This window comes from Macrotis lagotis, chromosome 5 (assembly GCF_037893015.1).
Source record: "Macrotis lagotis isolate mMagLag1 chromosome 5, bilby.v1.9.chrom.fasta, whole genome shotgun sequence".
Lineage (NCBI taxonomy): Eukaryota > Metazoa > Chordata > Mammalia > Peramelemorphia > Peramelidae > Macrotis > Macrotis lagotis.
Window position 1 is genome coordinate 253,966,494 of NC_133662.1, and position 25,923 is coordinate 253,992,416.

At 40.2% G+C, this 25,923-nt stretch overlaps 1 protein-coding gene across 1 annotated transcript in view; it reads left to right on the plus strand.

The window, feature by feature from the left end:
* Positions 1-3,371: 3,371 nt before the first annotated feature.
* Positions 3,372-25,923, plus strand: part of MLXIPL (MLX interacting protein like) — a 60,612-nt gene continuing 38,060 nt past the window's right edge. Inside the window, exon 1 of the mRNA XM_074189426.1 lies at positions 3,372-3,565. The gene's annotated coding sequence lies outside the window, so the exon portion shown is untranslated. The remainder of the gene's footprint in view (positions 3,566-25,923) is intronic.

A 25,923-nucleotide genomic window follows, 5' to 3' on the forward strand; every position in this document is an offset into this window, starting at 1 on the left:
ACAACTGGGGGAATCTGGAAGGGCATCCTGAAGGAGATGGTGATGAGATGAACCTTGGAGGAAGCTGAGATTTCTAGAAGGCAGAATGAGGACGGAGTCAATGCAGATATAAGGTCAGTTGTACAATGATAAAGAAAGGAGATCAGTTGTTAGGGAGCAATGGGCTACTTTGGTGAGATCATGAGAACATCAAAGGATATAATGCTCATGAGCAGCTTGAAAGGAGAGGTTGGAGTCCCATAGTGAAGAACTCTAAGAGCCAAGAAGAAAAATTGCTATTTGATTTTAAGGACAAAGGGGAAAAGGTGAAGCTTCTTGAACCTTCCTTCATTGTCTTTGTGTCGCCCCCTGCCCTGCCCCATGTGTCTATCCCTTCTTCCATGCTCTTTTTCTTCTCCCAAACACTGTCCTTCTTTGACTGATCCTGGTCTAGAAAAAAGATAAGATTCCCCTGGGTTAACATTGTTTTCTCCTTTATTCCTTGAGGCTAGGTCTCACATCGATCTTTTACCACATCACATCTATCGCCAATCTCACATCTATCTTTTTCCTTATCTGTCATTTCCTATATAGTAATAATGTCTTACCCTAAGCCTGTGAAGATGTTTCCTGACCAAATGGATGAATGAGAACACTTTGCTCCAGTGACCATGACAGTGACTGAAGGAAGCACTGTGGAGCAATTTGAACTTGGTCCGACATGGAAGATGCCAAGGTCATCCATTGCAACCAGGATCATCAGCCAATCATCCTTCCTTTGGTCTTGCCACCGATCCTCAATGATTGAAAGAGAGAGTCAGGGTGATGACTTTGTCCAATTGTCTCACTTAAACCCAAATCATGAGCAAGTCAAGACATAGCCCTGTGATGTCATTGGTTCTCTTTGAAACCAAGGATGAACAACCATACCCTCATCTGGTTATAAGTGCTTAAGACCGTCACACTGTTGTCCAGTACAACACTTTGAGCATAGTAAATGGTTAATATCTCTACTTGGTGATTGAATCAAACTGAATCATTCCCAGAAAGTCTTTCAGGGCCAGTGGAGACTCCTGAGGAAGCCTAAGGGAAACTCAGAACTGGATGCCCTTTCCCCCTGGGACCCTGCAGTCCCCCTTGTCAGGGAAAAGGAGCCCCCTTACCCACTGCAAGCCCATGGTTCTTCAGGGAAATTCAATCTTCTCTCCAGATTAGAAGAGAGGCCACAGGAAGCCTTCACACCTAGCACTTGTCTTGGTCCTTTCTATTGGACTTATCATGAAATTAATGTATGTTAAGACTTATTTGGGTGGGTCTTATTTCCTCTTCCTAGATCTTAAACTCCATTAAGGGCAGGAACTATGTTCAATCAAAATTTCATAGCTCTCCAAGAGATACCAAACCTAGAATTTCTGCTCACAATGGGTGCTTTAAAAAAAAGTGTTTGTTAATGTGAAATAAATGAGCTGTGATATGGGGAGAAAGCATAATACAACACAAAAGGAGGGCTCTGGAGTTAGATCTGAGTTCAAATCCTACCCATGATGCTTAGTGTTTGTGTGTCAGTCTGGAGTCAAAAGACATGGAGGGAGAGGAACAAGGGCAAGGACAGAGAAGGAAGAAAAGAGACAGAGAAACGTCAGTCACTTCTCTCTGGGCCTGTTTCCTTGCCTGTAAAATGATGAAGTGGACTAGATGGCCTGTCCAGTGCTTTGCAGCTCTTGGTCTACGAATGGACATTTAGAAAGCCCTGCAAAGCAGAACCCAGGCTCTTCAGGCAACTTCATAAACTCTTCACCTCAGTGGAAGCCCTGCACCCAACTGGAGAGTAGACCAAGCCCAACACTTCTAATAACTGATCATAAATCCAGTAATTGGCCGATGTTGAATCCCAGAGAGGAGAGAGAGAAAAGGGTCAAAGCTGAACTGAGGTTTGGGTCAGGACGGACACAGTCTAAAGCAAAGGACAAGAAAAGGCAGAAGATACTAGTTATGAGACCAGTAATCTGTAAGATTATAAGATTTTTCCTGAGCTCTCCATTGTTCTTCAGAAAAGCAGGTGGGAAACACTCGAGTGTTAGGCAGCAAGACCCCTCAAAGTGTAGGATGAATGGGGAGTATTAGTAAGAAAGATGGTAGTAGTTTAGTATCAGGAATGGGAATGGGAAAACAAGGGCTTACTGTTGGTTAAATGTGTTTAGCATCGGATGGAGATGAGGGGTCGGACTGAAGAAAAGAGTAGCTTCCCCAAAAGATCACAGTGCTGGAGGAGGAGGGTTCAATTCAAGGATGGGAGTTCAGTAATGGAAATCAAAATAGCTCATAAACCCCTCCAGACTTAACTTCTCTGCCTTCTTTACCCAACTAAAGGACCATGGGTATAAACCACTCTCTATCTTGGGCAAGTGATTTCCCACCTATGTAAAGTGAAAAGGTTGGACTAGCTGACCTCTCAGGTCCTTTGAGCTCTAAAGTTGTGCTCCCATGATCTTACATTCTATCAGACATGGGAGATGTCCGGGTTGGGTTTGCTGAACTGTTTTCCTTTCCACTTTATTTTTTATTCTTTGGCCTAAGGATGTCCTTGTGGGTGGAGAAGGGGAGGAGAAGAGAAATGAATGTAACAGAAAAACAAAACATATAAATGAAACTTTATTTAAAAGAATGATGGCTTAGTGCTGGCACAATGCAGGCTCTTAATAGATTTTGGTTGGTTTATTGATTGAAGAGAATGAAGGAATCAGTCCTGGGAACAGGAGCTCAGTTCAGGGATGGTTACTCCGTATCAGGGACAAGGGTTCAGGATCAAGGATTTGAGCTCAATCTTTGGGATGGGGGGCAGGGGGAAGTAAGCTAAGGATGCAAGGAAGCTCCCTACTGGGGACAGAGTCTCAGTGGATGGATGGATGGATGAATGGATGGATGGATGGATGGACAGATAGTGTTGAGGATGGAAGTAGTTCGGGAGCAGGGCTGACTTCTAAGAGCATGGACTCAGGGTGGAAGAGAATGACTCGGTGACTAGGATGGGGCTGGAGAAGAATTCCCCTGGCTGTAACCAAGCCGAGAAAAAGGCCCCAATGTCCCTCTCTCCTTGCTGACTGGTAAGACACCCCTATATTTCATTCTTTCTTTTTTCCCTCCTCCTGGGCTCCAAAGCATAGGGGCTGGGCACCTAGAAACCCAGGGGTGGGGGTAGGGGTGAAAGGTAAGCAGACACGAGTAGCACCCAGCACCGTGATTGGCAGTAGCGCCCAGCTCCTGCTGCCGGGCATGGCTGCCCCACAAGTTGCTTGACTGCTGATCGGCTGCCTCCCACGTGCTAAAAAGAGAAGGAGGCACCAGAGAGAGGGTCAAAGGACACTTTCAAGAGCCGGGGACAGATTGTGAGGAGTTACTATAAGGTGGTGAGCCTCAGGCAGAACAGTCACAGAGCCCTCTGGTGCCCATGCAGAGGAGAATGTGACCTGGACAGCCTGGGCAGAGAAGAGGGACAGAGCATCCCGAGCCACCCATGGGGGCTCCCCCAGGAGGGGGAAGTGGAGGATCACTTATTCATATCATCCACAATTCCCAAGAAAACCAGGTGAGAGACCTCTGGAGTAGAAAAGAAAGAGAAGGTAGCAAGGAGGGAGCTATAGCCAATGAAGGAGGGGGCAGTGGATCTAGCACAAGATGATTTTGTTGTCCTCTGATCTGTTGTTGTTGTTGTCGTGTCTGCTCCACAACTGAGCCCAGGAGTTGACACGCACAAGGAGCTGCCTTTGTGGGTCTCAGTCATGTCATCTGGGCAAGGGGGTGTGGTGTGGTATAGGGGAATGGTCCTCTATCTCCAGTGGGAGTCAAGAGACCTTAATAGTGCCAATGGGACACACACCCACACACAGACTCAACTTCCTTAGGAAAGATTAGCTCAGGCCTTGGGAGAAAGTACAGAAGAAAGGACCCAAGTACTTGAGCCCCCAGCACCTTATCCACCATACATATAAATACATATATTTATATATAAATGTATGCATGTATATGTGTATGTATGTTATAGATCTATGTTATGTGATAGAGTCAGGGGTGGTGAGGGTGGGAGACATCTACATTTGCCTATTATACATTACTAACTGAATTCTCAAGGGCTAAACTGAGACAAAAGTCTAAGAATTGGAACCCCAGAAAGGGCTTATGGGACTAAAGGATTCCCTGGGTTAGGGGGTGGCTGGGCCAGGGACTCAGGAGAGGTCTCTCTACCTTTAAGGTTTTCTTTCCATGAGAAATCATAGCCTCCAAGAGACTAATGCTCGGTTTGAGCTCTGGCAATGGAGAAGAGAGCTCTCCAGCTCCTACATGGCTGAGTCAGGGGAGGACAAGATTCCTTGTTTTAAGGCTATGGGAGAGACTGAACTATAATGTACCCAGGCAACCCAACACCCAGGTTGGTGGAGGAAAGGAGAATGAAAGGGAGAGGGACGTTGACTTCAAGAAGTCCAACCCTTTTCACCCAGAATAGGTGGATGTAATAGGAGATTTCCTGTTGGTCAGTAGAGTAGCCCTGATCATTCCATTCTTATTGCCTGGAAAGTTGAATCTGAGTCCTCCTTCCCCTCCAAACATTATCCTTGTCTTACCTTGCAGAGGACAACTGGGTCTGGGTTAAGACTTAAGAGCCCTGAGAGTCCCAGCATTCCCAACTAAATTTAGGTGAGATTTTAAACAAGTCACCTCTCCTTTCCTCTGGGCCCCAGTTTGCTCATTTGTAAAAGAAGGCAGTTGAAATTCCTGGAGGACCATGGTGAGGCAAGTTTCCCCACCTCCTGACAGAGACATGATAGACACAAGATACAAAAACAGACATTTCTGGACACAGCCACTTGACCATGTTTATTATTACAAGGGTTTTTTCCTTTCTCTCTGAAGGGAAGAGGTATCAGGAGGGAAGGGAGATTGGCAACAGGGATACCAAAAAGAAAAAAAAAACTAATGAAACGTTTGTTTAAATGTACAGAAGAGAATAGAAGGAAGTTTAGACAAACAGGCTAGTTTTGAAAGTATCTTGTACTTTTTAAAAAATGTTATTTTATTTTTTCAAATACATACAAAGATAGTTTTCAATATTCATTTTTTGTAAGTTTTTGAGTTCCACATTTTTTCTACCTCCCTCCCCACCTCCCCATAACTGTGAGTAATCTGATATGTATGTATTTTTTTTAAATCAAGTGGTATGAAAGTTTCCTGGTTTCATATTGAATTCTCTTTTTTCTGTTCTGTTATGTGTTTTTGGTGTTTAAGTTTAGAATTTTTTAAAAATTAAAAGTAAATATCCAAAAACAATTAAAATAAAATGATAGGTTCTTCTCTGTAACATGGCCCCTTCATGAGTTTCAGAGTCCCAGACAATGGGGTCAGACAGAGAGTAGACCAAGAAGTAGGAGTTACTATCAATAGTGCTACGTGTGTGGAAGGGACTGGGTGGAGCCTTGCTTCCCCTTCCTCTCTCACCCCAGATTGCTGACCTTCAAAAGACCTTTTTATTTCTGGATGTGCTGCAGATGGGGCTCAGAGCAGGATCCTTAGAAGGTAGATCCAAAAGATTATTCAGGGGGCAGATAGATAACACAGTAGATAGAGCACTGGCCCTGGAGTCAGGAGGACCTGAGTTCAAATTTGACCTCAGATACTTAATAATTGCCTAGCTGTGTGACCTGGGCAAGTCATTTAATCCCATTGCCTTAAACAAATAAAAATTTTAAAAAATTATTCAGAGGAACTCTATTCAGGGGGACCATTTCCGCCTTGGCCTAAGTTCTGATACCCTTATCCATTCAGTTGAGACAACTTGACATTGCCAGAAAGGAACCACTTGGATTTCTCTTGGCTAGGAAGAGGATACTTCTGTCTCCTAGACAGCTACAAATGGGTTTGAAGTAGATTTTTCTTTAGTGGGGAAGAGGTTCATAGAATCATCCATACTCTTAATTACTCTCTGTCAGAGTTAAGAATCAATAAGTCACCAGTGATACAGGTTAGCCTGTTACTAGAATAGGCTTATGATCAGTATCAGAGGTTAGTGTGAGTCTAGGGTCATTTTAGATAATGTCTCACCTAGGATTTAGCTAAATTGCCCCACTTGTTTCCGGTCCATAGCATTCCATTTCCAGCTTCCATGACTTTATTTTTTTATTTTTCCAACTGATATTTTATTTTTCCAAATATACATCATGAAGGTTTTTCAACCTTCATCCATATGCATATGCATATTTTTAAGTTACACAATTTCCTTCCACCCTCCCCCCTACCACAAACAGTCTGGTGAATTTTGTACATACACAATTGTGTTTAACATGTTTACAGATTAGTCATTTTCTGTGTGGGAAATTAAGATTAAAGGAAAAGAAAGAAAATCATGAGATAGGAAAGAAAAACAAGAGAAATTTTTTTTAAAGTGAATGTAGTGTTCATTCAGATTCTGTAGGGGTTTTTTTTGGTTTGGTTTGATTTGGGTTTCCATGAGAAATCACAGCCTCCAAGATGAGGATAGGATTGTCCATGGCAGGTCTCCTAGGGTTGTCCCAGCTCTCTGAAATGCTGCAAGGGGCTGCATCCATCAAGGCTGAGGAACTCACAATGTTGTTAATGTGTACAATGTTCACTTGGTTCTGATCCCTTCACTCAGCATCAGTTCCTGTAATCCTTTCTATGCTTCTCTAGAATCTGACCATTCATGGTTTCTTATAGAACAATATTACTCCTTAACTTTCATATACTGTAACTTGTTCAGCCATGCCCCAATTGATGGGCATCCCCTCAGTTTCTACTTCTTTGCCACTACAAAAAAGAGCTGCTATAAATATTTTGGAGCACATGCTCCATGACTGTATGTGGATGTCAATAAGTATATATATACATATATATATATATATATATATATATATATATATATATATATATATATATATATATATATATGAGGGAGCTAGGGGCCACAGTGGATAGTGGAGGGAAGAAGCCCTGAGTTCACTCCTACTAACTGTATGATCCAGAGCAAGTCACTTAATCTCTGTCAGCCTCAGTTTCCTCCTTTGTAAAATGGGGATAAGAGCACCTCCCTCCCAGGGTTGTAGTGAAGATGAAATGAGATATTTGTAAAGCACTTTGCAAAACTTAAAGAACTAAATACATGCTGATTTTAATTTTTGTTGTAATTATTTATTGTTATTTTCAAGTAGAATATGCTTCTTGAGGCAAGGATCATTTCCTTTTTGCCTTCTTTACCCCGTGCTTTGTGTGCACACGTGCTGCTAATAGCTTGCATGTACAGAGTGTCTACTACGGGCCAGATCCCACCGTGCACTTTATACTATTTGGTTCTCTTATGTGATCTCTATCACAACCCCGGGAGGTAGGCGCCATATTATTATTATTCCCATTTTACAGTTTCTGTTATTATAGCGGTTACAGTGCTATTTTCACTCTTTTACAATTAGGGAAACTCAGACAAACAAGTTTTTTTAACTAGAAAGTGTCTGAGGATATTTTGGGGCTTTAAGTGCTATTATTACCTACCTGCCTGCTTACCAATTGGATTGAATTGAAGGCTCAGTCAAGATCAGAAGTATCAATTAGGCTGAAGTCAGGGTCATTCTGTGGCCGGCAACAAAGATTGATCTGTATCAGGATTTGTGGCTCAGTCTATGGTCATGGTCAGTGATCAGTCACTGGTTAAAGATGAATCTGTGTCCAGGGAAAGGGATGAGTTCTGTGACCCTAAAGTCACAACTTCTCTGGAACTGTTTCTGCTTTTGGAAAATGAAAGGGGTTGGTCTCAATGGACTCTTAGGTTCTTTCCAGTTTTAGCATGGGACCAGACTTTGTGGAGTGTGAGTCATTTGCTCTAAGAGATTCCAAATCCTAAAATTCAAAGACAGTGTGAAGAGTTGTGTGTGTGTGTGTGTGTGTGTGTGTGTGTGTGTGTGTGTGTGTGTGTTCCACTCCCCTCCTCAATTGTGTGTGTGTGTGTGTGGACATAAGCATAAGGGTGAGGCTACATGTTTCCATACTGCCCTGGAACCTAGAGGAATTAGAGGTTTAGGTTTTAAATTGGATTCAGATCTCACTTCCTATAATTACTGCCCATGTGACTTTAGGTCAATCACTTGAACACTTTGGACTTCATTTTCCTCATCTATAAAATAAGGAGGTTGGACTAGATGGCCTCTACGGTCTCTCTCAGCTCTAAGATTGACCACAAGGATGCTTTGATCCCTGACTTCAAGGGTTCCATAACCTCTGACTGCCAGGGTCCCGTGACCTCTGACTGCCAGGGTCCCGTGACCTCTGACTGCCAGGGTCCCGTGACCTCTGACAGAGGCACACCCAAGAGAATAGAGAAAAGCTCAAAAGGAGTTGTGTTAATGATGAAATTACTGCTTATCTCATGAATTGGATTCATCCCAAACATTTCAGGGGTCTTTGTGTTCAAACTTTGGGCCACTTACTCCCAGCATGATCTGGTATATAAGACTACTTCAGAGAAATGCTCAACATAGCAGAACTCAGATATATTCAGGAAAGGCTACCCAGGAACACCAGAACCTCACTCATTCACATCATTCTATAGCCTCTATCTTGACTCAGCTCTGTCCTGAGCCAGCCTATAAAAGCAACCAAGAGACCTTACTTCTCCCATCTACTACTATGTACTACCTGCAGCCAGAATAAGAAAGAGGTTAATGGTCAGCTCAGGGATATTGTCCTCAGTTGCTGTCTCAGACCTCCGTAAGGTGACAGTGAGAAAAAAGGGAATAACTCAAAACTGTGTCTGGCTTGAGAAATCTGGAGGTGACTCAGATCTTAGGACCATAGGAAATAAGGAGATTATCAAGGGTCATGAGTTGGCCCACACACTATTCTATAAGCTGTGGTTCCAGAGGCACATGCATGCATCTTATCCATGATTCAAGGTTAATCATTATCATTGTTAACACATTTAAATAGCATTTTATATTTTTCCCAATCACTTTCCCCTCCAATTTTACCTGTGATTTCCATAGCATCTCAGAACTTGAGGCATAGCAGGGAAGGATTATTGCTTGTGATTCATTGGAAATAGTGCCAAAGTTGTAGTCACTGGATGGGAGTTCCAGTCCTGGGTGACCTAGGGTAAATTATTTAACCTCTCTGGGCTCCAATTCCTCTTCTCTAAAATGAAGGATGGGACAAGATAGTCTCTGATGTCCTTTCCCTCTCTGAATCTATGATTGTATGAGGGTGTTAACCATCCTGTTAATGTTAAGAAAGGAGGAACCTGTCACACAGAGAGTAGATGGTAGAGAGGGACATCATGAGATGTAGACAGCCACAAGTTCAGCGATTGTCATTAGCCAGAGCTTTAGACAGTTGCAGGAAGTTCTGAGAAGGTCAATGACTTGCCCAGGATCATAAAATCAGTGTGTTTCAGAGACAGAACTTAAAACTAGCTTTAGACTATTCCTCAGTCTTCCCTTTTTTTACCAGGGATCTTGGAATAGAGGCCCTAGCTCCAGAAGATAACATTTTCTGAATAGGTAGCACTGATAAGAATGGAACAGGTAGACGACACATTTCCCAGAGCTGGCCTCAAAGCTGGAGAGAGAGAGAGTACACACAATAACCAGATGAAGAATCTGCCCGACTCCCACTAAAGAGCCGAGTCAGCTCAGCAACACCCAACCACTCACAATAATGACCTGATCATCTGTAAAACAAGATTTCCCATCTGTTGTCCTGTTGGATTTTCAATGCCCCCTTTTTAGAACAGCAAGGTAAACAGCATTGCCTTCATTTGACACATGAGGGAACTGAGACCTAGAGACATTAAGACACTTGCCTAATGTCATGCTAGAGCCTAGACAAGAACCAAGGTCCTCCAACTCTAGCCCAAGGCTCTTTCCACTGCTGCCTCTCTGCCATGCTACCTGACAAGCCTCACATAAACCAAGACTAGAGCTCAGAATTCCTCATCCTCCATTTTTTTTCTTAACATCATTGTAGCTTAAGTTTATGAGCAAACACGTGCATCTTCTAATCCAAGAGTGAGGAGGAGAAGTCCTGGGCACTCCTGAAGGAAGGAGGAACAGTAGTGTGGGACAGGCAAAAGACTCTAGAATTGGAATTATTTGAGTCTTTCCAACTCTCTGTGACCCCATTTGGGATTTTCTTGGCAAAGATACTGGAACGGTTGACCATTTCTTTCTCTAGCTCATTTTACAGGTGAGGAAACTGAGGAAACACAGTTAAGTGACTCACCCAGGGTCAAATAGCTAGTAAGTATGTGAGACCAGGTTTTAATTCAGGAAGATGAGTTTACCTGACTTCCAGCAAGGTGCCACCTAGCTGCCCTCAACAACTAAAAATGTGGGAAAGGCAAAAGATCTGAGGATCTGAAGTCCAAGGTTGTGAGTTCAAATTTCAGTGTGTGGTTGGGGAAAATCTGTTGCCTATTCTGGGTTTCTCTTTTCTCCTCCCTAAAATGAAGGGGTTGGTCTCGATTGATAGCTTCTGAGGACCCTGCACCAGCTCCTAGAAGAGTTTGGATCCTGAAAGGGTTTTATCTATAACAGAAATTGGCTGAGTGGCTACACGGCACAGTGGGTAGAGCACCAGCCCTGAAGTCAGGAGTACCTGAGTTCAAATCCGGTCTCAGACACTTAATAATTACCCAGTTGTGTGGGCTTGGGCAACCCACTTAGCCCCATTTGCCTTGCAAAAACCTAAAAAAAAATTGACTGGTTCAAAGCTCTGCTCACTCAGTTCTGGGAATTAAATCAATGAGTGAACCCAGAGGCTGGTCCTTTGGCTTCTTCTCATGCCTGCCTTAGACTCCTCTTTCCTTGCTGGTGCCTTTTCCACATTTACACCACCTGCCCCGCCCCCCAAGCATCTAATTCAACTTTCTTTGTTGCTACTTTTTTTTTAACTGAACCTGTAAATTCCTTGTTTTAAGGAATTCCAGGTGGGGAAACTCCATCTACTAGTGCAGGTCATTATTTCAGAACTTAAGAATCTTAGACCATTGCAGGGAGCACTGAGGTTAATGACTTGACCAGAGTCATATAGTCAATGTATTTGAGAGGCAAAACCTGTGTTTCTTTCTGCCTCTAAAACTGAATTTCTGTCTACTGTATTATCCTATGTTCACTGCTGTCATCTGTCATCATCCCTATTAAAATACTAAAGAAATTCCAAAGAAAAATCCAGAAATTATTTTAAGATCATAGATCAAGACTACCTGATCAAGCTTCATTTTTACAGACAATAAAATGGAGACTCCAAGGAAGAGGTCAAATTGTGGTCCTGTGACCCTATCCATTCACCATGAAGTTAGGGGTGAAGGCAGCTTTGGTCCAGGTGCTCTATCCTGTTCTGTGTTTTGGAGGCTGCTATTGTGAGACACTGTGCCAAAGACTTACAAATATCTCATTTGATCCTTGCAACCCCATGAAATAGGCACTGATATTCTCTCCATTTTATGGGGAAGGAATCTGAAGCACAGAAGGGTTCAATTGGTTTGCCCAGAGCCACACAATTAGAAAGGGTCTGAGGCTAACTTTGAATTCATATCTGCTTGACTTCAGATTTGGTGCTCTAGGTACTGGGCCACTGGATTGCCTGAGAATACAGAAAAAGAGAAAGGGTAATCTGCCCATGGTTTTCTAAATGTGCAGAAGATTTACATACAAGTTGCCAAGGAAAGTACTTGCACCATGAAGGTCAAAAATCCAAGCATAGAAGAGATCTCAGGAAGACCTAGATTCAAATCCTGGCTCAGACTTACTATATAACCCTGAACAAGTCATTTGAACCCCTCAGTGCTTCAGTTTCTTCTCTAAAAAGAGGGGGTTAGTCACATTCACTCTCAGAGCAGATTAACATTGGCCCCTTGCTCACCACAATACTATGAAACAGACATTTTTCTCCTCATCTGAAAGGTAGGAAAACTGAGGTCCCGTGGTAAAAGTTTATATATATAAAGCATGTCAGTGAAGAAGCTAGCATGGACAACCAGGTTCCCATCTGATAGATTTGAAGCCCTTTAAGAACATTGGTCTTGGGTCTCCAATATGGTACCTGCTTTGGTTCATCCTTCTCAAAGAGAACTGATGTCCTTAGGAAGGTGATGTTTTGACTTGCAAGTAAATTGGATTTAAGTGAGACAGGGCTGTGTAAAATCATCCTAGGAGGAGAAACAATGAATGAAAGAAAGAAAAAGCATTTACTAATTGTTCATTATATGCTAAAAGAGATAAAAATGCAAAATGAAAGACATGTCCTTTAGGAACTTACAGCTGAATGGAGGAGACAATATCTCTAAGAGGAGTCGGCAGTGTTCAGGGAAGAGTATTTTGGTCTGGGAAGTTCTAGGGATGATGAAGTCTCACCTTTTCCAGGGACAATAGTTCCATTTATTGATTATAGATGCCCCTAGAGGAGAAAATGAGGCTGGTGACTTTGCACAGCCCTCCCTCACTTAAATCCAATTCACTTGCATATCATGACATCGCATCCCTGATGTCATGGTCCTCTTTGAGAGTGAAGGATTAACAACAATTATTCTAAAAGAAAATGGTGGAATGAATGGGGACATGTCTTCAAATGGTCTGGTTTATAGACTATAACGATAGCTATGGATAGTCGAAATGAGAGTGAAGAGGAAGGGAGTCACTTCCCAAATACTAACTGTTTGATTGATTGACCCCCAGACCAGTGTTGGTCACCTGAGTAGCACTATTTCTTACTGCAGCATCTGGGGGCCGCAGACAGAATCATCAAGTTTATAACATGACCATGTTCTGAATTTAATTTAAATGTTGATGGTAGAGGATCATTAAGGGCCTTTCTAACCCTAAATGCTGATTCTATATTGGAGACCCACAGCCTTCCTAGATCATATTCTGCCATCACTGGCTAAAATAGTGAAAACTCAACTTATTATAATGATTTATATTTCAATTTATCATTGTGACATATTTATTATGCAATAAATAATCATAATTACATAATTATTTTTATAAAATAATAATTATGTTGATGATGCTAATGTTTGTCCTTCATTCCTGAAGAAAACAATGACATCAGGGAGCTGATGCTATGACATGCCTACGAATTGGATTTTGAGTGGGGAGGATGCTGTGCTAAGTCGCAAGTCTCACTTTCTCCTCTGGATCCGTCTGGGTCCAGTGACCAGATATGGATCAGGACAACTAGAGATGGCCCAAAATGTAAGGCAGTGTTAATGACTTGCTCAAGGTCACTCAGCTAATAAAAATCAAGTGTCTAAGGCAGGACTTGAACTCAGATCCTCCTGACTCCAGGCTGGTACTCTATCTACTGTCCTACCTAGCTGCTCTGATAATTGATTGCCTCACCAAATAAATAAATAGTTTCAGAGTCAGCTCAGTGCCCTGGAGAGAACTCTGGACAGACTGTCAAGAGATCTGATCTCTGATCTTGGGAAATAGCTATATTATATTCTATAATTATATGGAGACATTTAGGTGAATCAGTGGATAGAACACTGGATCTGGAGCCCAGAAGCCCTCAGTTCAAATCCAGCCTCAGACACTAAGCTGGGCAAGTCACTTAACTTCTGTTTGCCTTAATCCACTGGAGAAGGAAATGGCAAAACACTACAGAGAGGAAATGCAAGGATAACATTGGCCAAGGGGTCATGAAGAGTTGTAAGAGATCATATAACAACCATTTCATTATATATTACATGATATATGATCATTATTTTTATAAAAAATTAAATTTGGGGACATTTTCCCCCTTTTCCAAATTTTCTGCATTACTGTGCTCTTATCCACTACTCCATCCTCTGCTTCTGGTACTTGATTCTTCCCTCTCTTCCCATATCTGAAAATTTTTATCTCTTTTTGAGGGCCTGTGTCTAGATGAGAAGCCTTCCTTCTGTTTTGAATGGGTCTCTGTGGCAAAGGATTATGAGCAGCTTAGTAACCTGTCTTGCATAATTTCATATTGTTTTCCAGAAGAGTTGAGCCAATTCACATCTGTCCCAATAGTATCTCTCCCCAAGACCCTTCAGCTCTGATTGCTTTGACTCCTTATCCTCCTTGGCAATTTGATTCCACCTCTCATTTTACAGAGAAGGAAACTGGAGTTCAGAGAAAAGGGACTTGTCCAGGGTAACCTTAACTCAGGTCTCCTAGCTTCCAGACTAGGACTTGCCAAGCCATGAAATACTGTTGTTTCTCTTGTTGGAAGGATTTGTCAGATCCCCAAGCCCAAGATTATAAGATGATCTTCTCCTTCTCTCATGTCTCTCAAGTCTGAGTGCACACAAAAAACTCTGGATATACCCTTTAAATGATTGATTGACCCACATAGCTGGAATTTGGAAAAGAGCAAAGGGCTAAGGCTTGGCTGAAACAATTTGGTGCCAAGATATCCGATAAGCTCAGATAGCCATGCCAGTCATTTTGTCTATCCATATGATTTTCTCTCACAAACCTTCTTTTTTCATTGTGAATTTAATAAACTTCTATTTACAAAGAACAGAAAATGAAGATTTCATATGAAACTATCTCTATTACTTACATCTTGGGTTTGTTGACTTTAATATGTTATATTTGTTAACTTTAACATAGTAGTGCCGACACTACCATTCTTCTTTTGTCCTCTTCTGTACTTTTTGCTTATCAATGTTTTCTTTTGGAATGTATCTCTATTACTAGGGTCCTGACTTTAACTCCAACCTCCACCCCCCAATAAAAATAAAAGCCCTCCCTTATAACAAATAAGTTTAGTTCAGCAAAATAATAATTTTAGTTATTTTTAAATCAAAATTTTCTTGCATAAATAAAACCTTTATAGCCAAGAATAGAAAGAATGCAGAAAATTGGGGGATTGAAACCTTCATAGTCTCTCAGGGAAGATATGATCGGACTGAACTATCGCCGTGGTAGAGGAAATGAGAGGTCGATTGAGAAAATTATGGGAAAATGTGGATTTATGAAGGAAAGTGCTGTCCACCTTCAGAGAAACAAATGATAGGAGAAAATAAGTAGATCCCAATCTTACATATGTATATTTGAATGTGTATATGTATGTAGATGCATGTGTGTATATATGTGCATACATGGCTACATATAAAGATATATATAAATATTTATACACACCCTCTTAATGTAGCCTTCTTTAGGGTGGTAGGAGAGGGAAGGGGAAAGATAAAGTAAGAAATACACAACAGAGAACAAAAGAAAACCAACAAGGAAAGAACAAGGAAAACAATGTATAGTATTTATTATATAGGTTTTCTTGAAATGGAAATTTATTGCTTTATATTGAATCCTCTTTTGTGAACTACTACGTATATGGCGATGCTTTTTTCTTTTCTCATTTTGTATTTAAGTTTAAAATAAAATAATTACCAAAAGAAGAGGAGGAAGAAGAAGAAGAAGAAGAAGAAGAAGAAGAAGAAAGAAGATGAAGAAGGAGGAGGAGGAGGAGGAGGAGAAGAAGAAGAAATTGAATAAAACAACGATGAACTAGCACTCCCTTCCATACCTGATATTTCAGGTCTGAATTCTGTGATTCTGGCATCTTTCCTCCTATGCTATTTCTTATTCTCCCTTCCCCCTTATTTGTGATTTGACATCTATTTGCCCTGCCCCACAATCCTGAGGCCCCCACCATTCCAACTTCCCTTTCTCTGCTGGAGACTTTCACTTCTCCCCTCAAGGCAATCCAGAATTCCTTAAACAACTTGTCTTGTGGAAAACAGAAGAGAGCCATAGAATGCTGAATTAGAGGGACTTCCAATGTCATTTAATTTATTCCCCTCATTTTATACAGGAGAAGCTGAATAATCAAGAGAAGGGGCTTGTCCAAGGTCACCCAACTAACTTGTGGCAGAATGACTAGAACCCATGTCTCTTCATTGCCAGTCTATATTTCTTTCCTTTCTATAATGCCAGGAAAGGATGAGTAGAAAGTCATCCAGTTGACCAGGAATGAAAGGAGTACAAAAAAGCATAAGGGATCATTAGGATTTACAGTCCAGTGGGGGTAAACATGTACGCCCATATCAAGAGACAACTCATGATGCCTTGCAATATCTGCATTGTCCACATCAGAAGTTTAAACCCACAGATGCCTTGGTCATATGGTGAATGGCCATTGCAAGTCTTTGGACTCTCCTTCTGAGCTTCACCAGGAGAATCAGAATCTCCTCATCCTCCCAGAATGACTGAGAAAACTTCCAATGGCTTGCCCAGTCCTCTGCTTCAAATCAAATGGAGTGGGAGTGGTGAGCCTCAGTGGAATGAGGAGTTTCAAATAGACCTGCTTGGGTCTTAGAGGTGAGATGACACTCCCCAAGGTACAATGAGAAGAGTGGTGACTTTGGAGTCATGAGACCTGGTTTTGAATCTCAGTTCTGCTACTTTGCATTCTATGAACCTGGATAAATCATTCCCTTCTATGGGCCTTAGTTTCCTCATCTGGCAAATGAATGAATTGAACAGGATCACCTCTAAAGTCCCTTTCAGTTCTAAACTTGCGACTCTACGATACCAGAGGCTCCTTCACCATGGAACTGGAAAGCAGAAAGCAGTTGATACTAGAGTGCGGGATGGAGAAACTGCACAGTCTCAAGGCCAAGGCCGTGAGATGAGTCAATGATTAGAGCTACAAATGGAACCCAGGTGTCCCTATTCCTGATCAGACGACCTCACCCTTCCTGCTTTGTGCAGCTCAAAACTTGAACAGAGATATCGAGACACATTTATTGTTCTTGAATCAAAAGACACTCCCCTTTCCCTCCCAGCAAGCCTTTCCTCCTAACAGACATTTAAAAATTAACACACAAACTATTCAGTAAAACCAATCAGCTCATGAACTGAATCTAACTAAATAACCCATGGTTCTTCCTCCGTCTCGCCACTGAAAAAAAAAAAAGGTTCATTTTCGCATCTCTCCTCCAAGATCTGGAAAGGTCATGATAATTACAGTGAATTCTTATTAATTTTATTATATTTATTATTTTAATGCTTATTGATTTATTTTATTGGTCTTCCCACTGACTGTGTTGGAGTCCATATATATATATATATATATATTTATATATATTGTTTTCCTGATTCTGCTTACTTCACTTGGTATCAGTTCATAGAAGTCTTCCAGGGTTTCTATGAATTCTTCATAATTATTGCTTCTTATGCTACTAACATTTGATTATCTTCATGAACCAACAATGATCATTGAATTTTTTGCTCACTCAGCTCTAGCAGTAAAAAAAAGGGCTAAAATATCCTTATTTATTTATTAATAATTAGAAATGTAAATATTTATATAATTCTTATTTATTTAAATGACATATAATTATTTTAGCAATTCAGATTCAATTCAGTCCTGTCTGTTGCCAGAAAATGTAGCTGGTTAAAGGTTTTAGGGGTTCGAGAGAACATGAAATAATTCACTTAAAAGACTGAGTGACCCAGAAAAATTTAGGGACAAAAGAAAGTTTATTGGGGCGGCTAGGTGGCACAGTGCACAGAGCACTGGCCCTGGAGTCAGGAGTACCTGAGTTCAAATTCGGCCTCAGACATTCAATAATTACCTAGCTGTGTGGCCTTGGGCAAGCTACTTAACCCCATCTGCCTTATAAAAACCTAAAAAAAAAAAAAAAGTTTATTACATTTCTGTGGTTAGCAAAAGCTAAAGGAGAGAGGATAGGGAATTAGCAGCAGTTACTATGTGATAAGGTATAGGAATATGATGGTTTATCTGAGGGAATCACATTCTTGAATACCGGTCTCCCAAAGGAAGCCTTTACCATCAGGGGTTATGCAGTAAAGAAGGGTATAGAGACATGAGAGATATCTGGGGTACCACATTCCCCAAGAATGGGGCAGCCTCCCAAAGGGAGACCAAGCAATTCTACTGAGGAAAGGTTGAGTCTTTAAAGGGACAGTAAGATGAGGTGATCAGGTATATGCTGATGGAGTCAGTAACTCACAGAGCAAAGATGAGGTGATAGGGTAGATGAGGGGCAATAGCACTAAGATTTAATCCTTTAGACTAGGGCAGGATGATTGGTTCTTGTCCTTTATGGAAGAAGATCAAAATGACGTCACTCCGTTTAAGACAAACTGCAGTGTGTCGGACTAGGGCTGAACAGACCAATAGAAGTTCCAAATGCTCTACCACAGGTCGGGCAGAAAGAGTCCATGTGAATACCTACGGTGGGTACTCTAAACATACGTATGTCACATTTTCTTTGAGCTGCTCCAATCCCGCTTTCCTCATAGAGTGCAGCGCCCTCACTGATGGGGGCACGCCCTGCTGGGTGGTCTTTGTGCCAGGGTCTCTCATGCTGTACAATCAGTTGTAAAGTTCTTCAGTGAGACCTTCGGGGTGTCTCAGTTTCGCTTCTTCTGACCCCCTTGTGCGTGCTTGCCCTGTGTGAGTTCTCCATAAAATAGTTTTTTTTGGCAAGCAAACATCTGGCATTCTAACAATGTAGCTACCCATTGTAGCTGCACTTTCTGTATGCCAGGCAGTTTAGCTAGGTGTCTCAGTGGATAGAGAATGGGAGTTCAAATCCAACCTCTTACTAACTGTGTGATCTTGGGCTAGTCACTTAACTCTGATTGCCCCTCCTCAAAGGCCATCTCCAGTCCTGTTTCTTATCTGCCACTGAACTCAGATAGCTCTGGAGGCAAAAGTGAGACTGGTGGCTTAACACAGCACCCCACCCCACTCAAATCTAATTCACATGCTTGTCTTGGGCAGGGTGATAGGCTTGTCTTGTGCCTGGGGGCACAAGAAGAGGGAGCTGCTAGGTTGTGCAGTGGATAAAGCACCAGCCCTGGAGTCAGGAGTACCTGGGTTCAAATCCTACTTCAGACACTTAATAATGACCTAGCTGTGTGGCCTTGGGCAAGCCACTTAACCCCATTGCCTAGCAAAAACCTAAAATAAATAAATAGATAGATAGATAGATAGATAGATAGATAGATAGATAGATAGATAGATAAATAAAAACAAGAAGAGGGGGGAGAATGCAGCTCTGATCTGTGGAACTTGTCATGCCAGGGGTACCTGGTGCTGATATCTAGGGGTGCCTAGAGCTTGCCATGTCTAGAGTACTTGGCAGGTATACCTGCTTGGATACTTCAGGATCCCTGGAACCCAGTGTCCTGTCAGGGCTAACTGTTGTAGCCATGGAGGATCTGGGGAGAGTGGGAAAACTTGCATGGGAAAGGAAAGGAGGAATGATATTCCTCATGGCATCTGCACAGCTTCCACTTCTGGGTTCTGGTGAGATTGTAACTGCTCTAAGAAGTATATGATTGGGGGGTGGCGTAGTGGCATAGTGGCATAGTGGATAAAGCACCAGCCTTGGAGTCAGGAGGACCTGGATTCAAATCCAGTCTCAGACACTTCATAATGACTTAGCTGTGTGGCCTTGGGCAAGCCACTTAATCCCATTTGCCTTGCAAAAACCTAAAAAAACCTAAAAAAAAAAAAAGAAGTATATGATTGGGACAGAAGGGTCACAGTTAGGACCTTCCACAGATGAATGGAATATTATTATCCTCTCTCTCCTTTAGCTTCTGCTAACCACAGAAATGTAATAAACTTTTTTTTTGTCCCTAAATTTTTCTGGATCAGTCAGTCTTTTAAGTGAACTCTTTCATGTTCGCTTGAACCCCTAAAACCTTTAGGGTGGGTGTAATTATATTGGCAATAGACTCCATGATTGACTATCTAGGAAGAGTGAGAGGAAAAACCACCTTTCTACCCTCTGTTTGGTTGATCATATATGTTTTGGGTCCAAGTCCATGCTCCCACTTTGGAGCAGCTTGAAAATTGTATTTTAGGAGGTTTTGGTTTTTTTTTGCTTATTTTCCTTTGGATTCCAAGCTTCCTAAGACTATGGCAACAAGTAAAGATGCTTTATCTTTGGCACATAATTTCTCATTTGGAGAAGTTTGGAGAGAATTGAGAAAGATGTCCTTGTCACCATCTTGTTGCTCATGTGACCCAGAAGTCTCCTGCTTGTATGTTAATCATTTCATACAATGCCCTGCATATTTTGGGGTTTTGGTTTTTTTTTAACAAGACTACTGATTTTATTAGGACAGGAACCTCTCAGCAACAAAGTTGCCTCTACCAATGTAGATCAGAATGTGATTGCAATTGATAGTCCTGGGGAGTTATTTCCTTAGACACAGAGAAGTTAGATAGACAAAAAGCCTATATGTATCTGGGATGAGATTTGAACCCAGCTCTTTCTGACTTTGAGGTCAGCACTCTACACCTTGGTGTTTAATCAGTAGTTGATGAATGAATAAATAAATGTCATAATATTATTTAAGCTCCATGAGAGAAGGGAATGTTTCATTTTTGTCTCAGTATCTCTGCGCCCTCTGCAGTGTCTGAATTATATAGTAGGGGCTTAATAAGTTTTTGTTTAATTTAGTTGAATTATATAGTAGATTTTTCTTTCTTTCTGATACCTGTAGAGAGATACTTTAGCACAGTAGAGAGAATACTGGACTGGAAGTCAAGAGAAAAAGTTCAGCATAACCTGGGAAGAATTAGAATGTCCAAAAAGCTTCCAGGGGAAGGGAAGAATCTTTTTGATAGATTATACTTTTTTTCCTTGTGAAAAAGACTAGCCTAATTTTACCTTCCTACAAGAGCTATAACTAGGGCAGGGCAATTGAAGCTCTTACCTAGAGCAATGATATTTAAAGGGTGCAAATACTTAAAATCATGATTTTGCAAGATATGTATTTTTTTTAGATTTTTTTTCAAGGCAATGGGGTTAAGTGGCTTGCCCAAGGCCACACAGCTAGGTCATTGTTAAGTGTCTGAGGTCAGATTTGAACCCAGGTACTCCTGACTCCAAGGCCAGTGCTCTATTCACTGCGCCACCTAGCTGCCCCTCAAGATATGTAATCTTAAAATTTGTTACGTACACATTCTGACAGCACTTTCAAGTTTTCATCGGTAAAGAAACTAGTTAGCAAGAATAATTAAATTAGTATGGTACCAAATAGGGTACCATTGCCCCATGGCAACAAAGCAGATGAATTTCTCTTCCAGGTGGTTCTCTTCTGCTCCTTCTTGGGAAGAAGCCTTCCCAGCTTCAGTCTCACAGTCAGATATGTCAGTATGCAACCTTGACCACAGGGGTCCTTAGGTCCCATTTCTATTTGAATTTTATACCATTGCTCTAGATATATGATTGTTGTTAGTATGTATACTTTTTTAATTGTATTATTGATGTCTTTTTTATGTCACAAGCATTTCCCTATATACTAACTGAGGGGGTGTCCCCCAGAATACTCCCTTGTACTAAAGAAAAACAGTTTAAGCAAAACCCAGCCAAGACAAATACTATATCTGACAATGAAGATGACATTCTGTGTCCTGAGTCCAGCATCTCTTGAATGTTTCATCATCTGTCTGTCCCCTGGAGATTGGGCAGCTCATTAAATATGAAATCTATTGCCTTTTTTCAATATATTTTTGTTTGTTTTTGTTTTTAATAGTATTTTATTTTTACACAATTATATATTATCTTTTTTAAAAGTTTGAATTCCAAATTCTATCCCTTTATCCCATTCCCCCTCTCTGAGACAACATGTAATCTGAGAAAGGTTTTATATATAATCAATCATGTAGAACATTTTCATATTGGACATTTTGTGGATGAAAACTCAAAGAGGGTGAGAGAAAGGTGGAGGAGAAGGAAGGAAGGAAGGAAGGAAGGAAGGAAGGAAGGAAGGAAGGAAGGAAGGAAGGAAGGAAGGAAGGTGGGTAGGTATGCTTAAGTCTGTACTCAGGTGCCATCAGTTCTTTCTCTGGAGGCAGATGGAATTTTTCATCATAAATTCTTTGAGATTATCTTGGATCAATCATATTGCTAAGAATAGTTAAGTCATTCGGTTGTTCCTCATACCATATTGCTATTTCTGTATACAATGTTCTGATTCTGCTCACTTCACTCTGCATTAGTTCATGAAAATCTTTCCAGAATTTTCTAAAATCATCCTGCTCATCATTTCTTAAAGCACAACAATATTCTATCACAGTAATTAACCACACTTTGTTCAGTCATTCCTACTCACTGGATATTCCCTCAGTTTCTAATTCTTTGCCTCAACCAAAAGAACTGCTATGAATATTTTTGTATGCATATGCCCTTTGCCTTTTTTTAAAAAAAAATCTATCTGGGATATAGATCTAGCAGTGGTATTGCTGAATCGAAGGGTGTGCACAGTTTTATTGCCCTTTGGGTGTAATTCCCAATTGCTCTGCAGAATGGTTGGATTAGTTCATAACTCTATCAACAATGTATTAGTGTCTCAATTTTCCCACATACATTCTACCATTTGTCATTGTCCTTTTCTGTCATATTAGCCAGTCTGAAAGATGTGAGGTAGTCTCTCTCTTTTAATTTGTATCAGTAGGAATTTTGAGCATTTTACATATGCATAGATAGCTTTGATTTCTTCATCTGAAAATTATCTGTTCCTATTCTTTGACTATATATCAATCAGGGATTAATTAACATTATTATGAATTTGATTCAGTTCTCTATATGTCTGAGGGAAGAAGTCCTTATCAGAAAAACTTACCGTAAAAAAATTTTTCCCCAGTTTGCTGCTTTCCTTATGTTCTTAGCTGCATTGGTTTTGTTTGTGCAAAAGCTTTTAAGTTAATATAATTAAAATTATCCATTTTACTTTACTTATTTGGTCATAAATTCTTATCTTATCCACAGATTTGAGAGGTAAGCTATTCCATGATCCACTAATTTGCCCATCATGTATCACCCTTTATATCTAAATCATATACCAGGGGCAGCTAGGTAGTTCAGTGGGTAGAGCACTGGCCTTGGAGTCAGGAAGAAGGGAATTTGAATTCTGCCTCAGACACTTACTAGCTGTATGACCTTGGACATTTAAACCTGATTGCCTCAAATCCAGGACCATCTCCAATCATCCTTTTTCCTATCTGGCCACTGGGTTCAGAAGACTCCAGAGGAGAAAGTAAGGCTGGTGACTTAGCACAGCGCTCCCCCCCCCTTCACTCAAATCTGACTCTCTTGTCTGGTATATAGCATGAGGTGATAACTTATATCTAGTTTCTTCCAAACTGTTTTCCTTGGTTTCCCAACAATTTTTGTCAAATAGTGAGTTCTTACCCAAAAAGTATGGATCTTTGTATTTATCAAATTCAAGACTATATGGTCATTTCCTACCTAATCTATTCTGCTGATCCACTACTCTATCTCTTAGCTTGTACCAAATTATTTCAACATCTAGGTGGCACAGTGAAGTGAACATTGGGTCTGGAGTTAAAGACTCATCTTTGTGAGTTCAAATCTGGCTTCACATACTAACTGTGTGATCCTGGGCTAGTCACTTCACCTTGTTTGCCTCACTTTCCTCATCTGCAAAATGACCTGGACAAGTAAATGGCTAACCACTGGCATCTTTTTCCAAGAAAACCCTAAATAGAGTCATGAAGAGTCAGACACAACTAAAACAAGAATTGACTCAGTTATACCAGATTGTTTTGATGATTACTGCTTTATAATACAGTTTGAGATCTGATATAGCTAGAACATCTTCCTTTACATTTTTGTCATCAATTCCCTTGATATTGTTGGCCTTTTGTTCTTCCAGATGAATTCTGTTATTAGTTTTTTCTAGTTCTATAAAATAATTTTTTAGTAATTTGATTGGAATGGCACTGAATAAGTAAATTAATTTAGGTAGAATTGACATTTTTATTATATTGGCTTGGCTTACCCATGAGCAATTAATATTTTTTCCAGTTCTTTAGATCTCACTTCATTTGTGTAAAAAGTGTTTTGTAATTGTGGTCATGGAGTTCCTGGGTTTGTTTGGCAGAGTCACCCAAGTGTTTTTTTATTGTCTTCAGTTATTCTAAATGGAATTTCTCCTCATATATATCTTGTTTGCTGGACTTTGTTGGTAATATATAGAAATGCTAATTATATAACCTGTAATTTTGATAAAGTTGTTAATTATTTCAACTATTTTTTAGTTGATTCTCTGGGATTCTCTAATGACACCATCAATTTACCTGCAATAGTGATCATGTTGTTTCTCCATTGTCTCTTCTAATTCCTTTAATTTCTTTTTCTTCTCTTATTGTTATAGTTAGCATTTCTACCACAATATGGAATAATTGTCAAATATTAACATCCCAGGATGGCTAGGTGACTCAGTGGATGGAGCACCAGTCCTGGAATCAGGGAGACCTGGGTTCAAATCCGACCTCAGACACTTAATAATTACCTAGCTGTGTGGCCTTGGGCAAGCCACTTAACCCCATTGCCTTGCAAAAAAATAAATAAATAAATATTAACACCCCTACTTTACCCTTAATCTTATTGAGAAGTCTTCTTAATTCCCATTACAGGCAATATTTGCTGTTGTTTTAGAGAAATACTACTTAATATTTTAAGAAGAGTTCCATTTATTCCTATACTTTCTAGATTTTAATATGAATGAGAATTGTATTGTCAAAACTGCATCTACTGAGATAATCATGTGATCTTTGTTGATTTTGTTATGGATGTCAATTATGCAGACAGTTTTCCTAATATTGAGCCATCCCTGCATTACTGGTATAAATCCTACCTGTTCATAGCATATGATCTTTTTTATCTCATTTAGTCTCACAAAATGGTTGTACTAGCTCATAGCTAGGATCCTAGTCTTTCCATAACCCCTCTAACATTGACTACATCTACCTTTTATCATTTTTACCAGTTGACAAATGAAACCTCAGTGACGGTTTGTTTGTTTTTTAATCTTTTTACCCTTTATCTATAGAGGAATAGCTTTTGGCATAATTCTGGTCGTTGTCCATATATGTTAGACATAAAATCCCTAAGAAATTTAATACAAATATTTGCTTCCAGTCAACCATTTCCCTTTCTCTAGTAGAGGCCTTAATTTTGTTTGTGTAAAACCTTTTGAATTTCAAATAATCAAAACTATCTATCTTTTGCTTCTGTTTTTTGTTTCATTGAGGATTCATTTCCTACTCAGACCTGTGAATGGAATATGATCTATTTCTCTTCTATTTTTCATTCAGATCATCTATCCAGAATTAGTTGTGGAACATGGTGTAAGATATTGATCTAACAATGTATGCCATGGAAGCAATGTAAAGACTGGCAAATTGCCTTCTGTGGGGGGTGGGGGAAGCAAGATTAGGGGAAAAATTGTAAAACTAAAAATAAATAAACTCTTTTTTTTTTTAGATTTTTCAAGGCAATGGGGTTAAGTGGCTTGCCCAAGGCCACGCAGCTAGGTAATTATTAAGTGTCTGAAGTCAGATTTGAACCCAGGTACTCCTGACTCCAAGGCTGGTGCTCTATCTACTGTGCCACCTAGCCACCCCCATAAATAAACTCTTAAAGTAAAAAATAAAATAAAAAAAGATATTGATCTAAGCCTAATTTCTGCCAAACTTTCAGCAATTCATATTAAGTAGGGGATTTTTTCCCTAAGTAACTTATGTTTTCTGATTTATTAAACATAGGGTTATTGAATTTCATTTTTTGATTCTCTCTCATCTAGTCTTTCCCATAGATCTACTTTTCTAATTTTTTTAATCAGTATCAAATGATTTGAATTCTACTGCTTTGTAATATAGGTGCTAAGAGCCAGGATACAAAAATAAAAGATAGACAAGTTCCTGCCTTCACAGGAATCAAAGGGCATGAACAGTTTTGTATTTCTTATTCTATTATTCTATATTGCTTTCAGGGGAATCTTTTTCATCCTTTTCTTAAAATTTTTTTATTGGTATCTTTGTTTTTATAGTCCCTGTATTTCCTGATATTTCCTCCACTCTCTTCCTCTCAAAGAACCATTCTTTTTAACAAAGAATAAA